Source organism: Mus pahari, chromosome 4, assembly GCF_900095145.1.
Source record: "Mus pahari chromosome 4, PAHARI_EIJ_v1.1, whole genome shotgun sequence".
Lineage (NCBI taxonomy): Eukaryota > Metazoa > Chordata > Mammalia > Rodentia > Muridae > Mus > Mus pahari.
In genome coordinates, this window is record NC_034593.1 from 112258819 (window position 1) to 112263236 (window position 4418).

Sequence of the window (4418 nt, forward strand, 5' to 3'; positions counted from 1 at the left end):
GGAGGAGCTAGAGAAAGTACCCAAGGAGTTGTAGGGGGCTGCAACTCTGTAGGTGCAACAACAATATGAACTAACCAGCACCCCCAGAGCTCGTGTCTCTANCTGCATATGTAGCAGAAGATGGTCTAGTCAACCATCATTGGGAAGAGAGGCCCCTTGGTCTTGCAAACTTTATATGCCCCAGCACAGGGTAATGTCAGGGCCAAGAAGTGGGAGTGGTTGGATAGGGGATTAGGGGTGGGGGGAGGGTATAGGGAACTTTCAGGATAGCATTTGAAATGTAAATAAAGAAAATACCTAATAAAAAAACGAAAAAAAAAGTAGAGCTTTTTGTCATTTCTTCAAATAACTGCACTGATAGTTACAACAAGGATGTAAAAGTAACTTTCATTTGCCTGATATAATTGTCTCCAAGGCTTGCTGCATTCATAGCAGAGTATCATTAATAGTGTCAGGGGCTGGTATCTCACATAGGATGGGTTTCAAGTTGGTTGGCCATTCCCTCAACCTCTGCTCCATCTTTATTTCTGTACATCTTATAGACAGGAGAAATTTGGGGTGGAAGGTTTTATGGGTGGGCTGGTACCCCCTCCTTCTACTGGAATTCCTGCCTGGCTAGCTACAGGAGATGTAGCCACTTTATGCTACATATCCCCGACTGCTAGGAGTCTCAGATAGGGTTACTCCCAGAGACTCTGGGAAGCCTCCCCCACCCCAGGTCTCTGGCTCATCCTAGAGATATTCCCCAGCAATTTCTGTTCTTTCTCTCAGTCCTCCTCCGCTCTCTGACTGCTGGCCTCTACCCTTGCTGCCCTTCCCACCCATCTCCCACCCACTTCTCTTCCTTCATCCTCCTCCTGTCCCCCCCTTCCCCCTTCTGAGTGACATTCAAGCATCCTCACTTGGGTCCTCCTTGTTACATAGCTTCTTTGGGTTTATGGAATATAACATGGTTATCCTGCACATTTTATGACCAATAGCTACTTATAAGTGATTTCTTACCATGTGTGTCTTTCTGGGTCTGGGTTTCCTCATTCAGGATGATATTTGCTAGTTCCATCTAGCCTGCAAATTTCATGATGTTCTTGTTTTTAATAACTTTGCAGTATTCTGTTTTGTAAATGAATGACATTGTCTTTATCCATTCTTTTGCTGACAGACATGTAGGTTTTCTCCAGTCTCTGGATATTACAAATAAACCTGCCATCAGCATAGGTGAGCAAACGCCTTTGTGGTATGGTGCATCAGGTTTTGGTTATACGCCGAGGAGTAGTAGTAGTAGTAGTCTTGAGGTAGAACTACTCCTAATTTTCTAAGAAACTGCCAATGGATTTCACACATGGCTGTGTAAATTTGTATTCCCACCAGCAATGGAGGAGGGATCCCCTTACTTCATATCCTTGCAAGCATGTGCCGTCACTTGTACTTTCGATCTTAGCCGTTAGGAAGGATGTAAGTTAGAATCTCAGAGTTGTTTTATTTGCATTTCCCTGATGACTAAGAACGTTGAACATTTCTTTAAATGCTTCTGAGCCATTAGAGATTCCTTTATTGAGGATTCTATTTTTTTTGTTGTTGTTGTTGTTCTGTACTCCTTTTTTTTTTTTTTTTTTAAAAATTGGGTTATTTGGTTTGTTGGTGTCTAATATCTTGGGTTCTTTATATATTTTGGATATTAGCCCTCTGTTGGATGTAGAGTTGGTGAAAATTTTAAAGGAAATGAAGGGAATACAAATTGCAAAGGAAGATGCCAGAGTATTGCTCTTCAGAGATGATGTGATCATATACATAAGTGCCCCCCTGCAGTTCTACCAGAGAATTCCTACATCTGATAAACACCCTCAGCAAAGAGGCTGGATACAAAAATCAACTTAAAAATCAGTAGCCCTTCTTTATACAAAAGATAAAATGGCCAAGGAAGAAATTAGAGAAACAATACCCTACACAATAACACAAATAATGTAAAATATCTTGGGATAACGCTAACCGAGCAAGTGCACAACCTATATGGCAAGACCTTCAAGTCTCTGAAGAAAGAAACTGAAGAAGATATCAGAAGATAGAAAAGCCTCCCATGCTCTTGTGTTCATCTGACTGATGATGATATTTGCTTGGTTCAGCCACATCCTTAGGGTACTTTGTTTTCTAGCTTGATCTATTACCAATAGGGGTATATTCTTATGAGCCCTTCTGCTCTGAGAATGTATTCATCTTTTTATCCTTGTAGTTATGGCAGTTTGTGTGGGAACTAAAAGTGGAATGGGGGGGCTGGTGAGATGGCTCAGTGGGTAAAAGCACCCGACTGTTCTTCTGAAGGTCCGGAGTTCAAATCCCAGCAACCACATGGTGGCTCATAACCATCTGTAACAAGATCTGACTCCCTCTTCTGGAGTGTCTGAAGATAGCTATAGTGTACTTACATATAATAAATAAATAAATCTTTTTTTTAAAAAGTGGAATGGGGGTGGGTCGTGGTGGTGCACGCCTTTAATCCCAGCACTCGGGAGGCAGAGGCAGGCAGATTTCTGAGTTCAAGGCCAGCCTGGTCTACAGAGTGAGTTCCAGGACAGCCAGGGCTACACAGAGAAACCCTGTCTTGAAAAACCAAAACCAAAACCAAAACCAAAACAAAAACAAAAACAAAAACAAAAAAAAGTGGAATGGGGAAGAGAGTGGAAGGGAGGATAGCCCACGTCTGGCCAGAGTTCCTCCTATGCTCTGGGCAGGCAGACCTGGGAGGGCTGCCAGAAGCTTTCCACTCGGCCCCAGTGGGCATCTAAGCCACTAACCCCGCTCGATGGGGGATGGACAAGGGGCAGCCCCCAACTGGGGGCCTGAGGCTACACCCTGTAGCCCTGGGGTTATGGGAGAGAGGGCTGAGAGAGAGAGGTTCCCACACAGACGAGAGTCTGCTCATTGGGCCTTGATGAGCAGAGACTGTTTTAGAGCTTTATTGTAGAAAGGCAGGGGGAAAGAGAGAAGGTGGAAAGAGAGAGAAAGACCGGCCATGGCCAAGAGGAGAGAAGGGGGAAAGGGAGAGAGAGAAGACTAGAGAATAAGAGGGAGAGAGAGGAAGAGAGAGGAGAGAGGAGAGGAGACAAAGAGAGGAGAGAGGAGTAAGAGATCAAGGGAGGGACCAAACAGCCCCTCTTAAAGTATGCTGCTATCTTTTCTGTTGCTAGGTAACTAACTGGGGAGGAGTTTAGCCTGAAGGTCAGAAGCTTGGGACACTGCCTTGGAGACTACTAACCATGCTTCTCCTATGGGGGATGTGAGGGGTGGTAACTTTGACAGGAGCTAGAGTTCCAGGAGACATGAGAGAACTCCTTCCATACCATGTAGGTGAATTATCACCACTGGGTCCTGGGGTTCAACATCTAGCCTCACCTGGAAACCAGACTGTCTTTGCATAACCCAATGCCCCACAAGTTTGTACTTTTCTACACCTTGGCATAATAGTATTAGGCTGCTATACATTGCTTTTTCTTATTGCTGAACTGATCCCTCTCATCAGGAATGGTCTAACACTAGTAACCTTGCCTGGTTTTTATAGTTGTTGTTGTTTTGTTTTGTTTTTTGTTTTTTGTTTTTTTAAATGTATCTTTGAAAATACAGTGATTTCTATTAAGATTTTCTAATCAATATGGTTACCATTGTTTCCTCTTTTCTTATTCCTATCTCCTCCCCTTCTTCTCTGATATGTTTTAGCAAAGTATATATTTTCCTTTTAACACTCTTTTAGACATTTTTTAAATTTTATAATTGTGTCTTTGTGAATGTGTGTGTGAGTGTGTGTGTGTTTACAGGAACTCACTGTGAATGTAGGTGCCTAAGGAGGCCAGAAGTGTCAGATCTGGTGATCACACTCGATGTAAATGCTGAGCCGCAGAACCGTCCAAGGTTCTGTGAACGAGTGAAGGTTGAAGGCTCACCTTTGTGCAAGATATTTATACTATCTTCTCTAAGCCGTAGGGGACATTAAAGAAGAGGAGATGGAAAGTATGTAAAAACCTGTAGACAGGGTAAAAGGCTATGAAATGCTTTAGTCTAGACTGGACATAACCATGGTGAATTCATAACACCTGCAGTTTCTTGCTTTAGATTCACATAAGACAGGCCATGACAACAGTCATCAGTACAGGAGGCATTCATGGGACCCTGCACTTACTGCTGGACTTTTGCTAGATTATGGGAGAGGAAGAGTTATCGTTTTAATTGTGTACTCACTTCTAAGCTCACATGGCTTCAGCAGGTAACTATAAGCCCATCGCCACACAGATGACCTTGGTTAAAATCAGTAGATTTTAAAAACAAGACAATAGACATGAATGTATGAAAAAGGTTTATAGGGAAGAGGGTAGTGGTGGAAGTGCGGCTAGTGGTGGTGGTGGTGGAGGTGGTGGTGGTGGTGGTGGAGG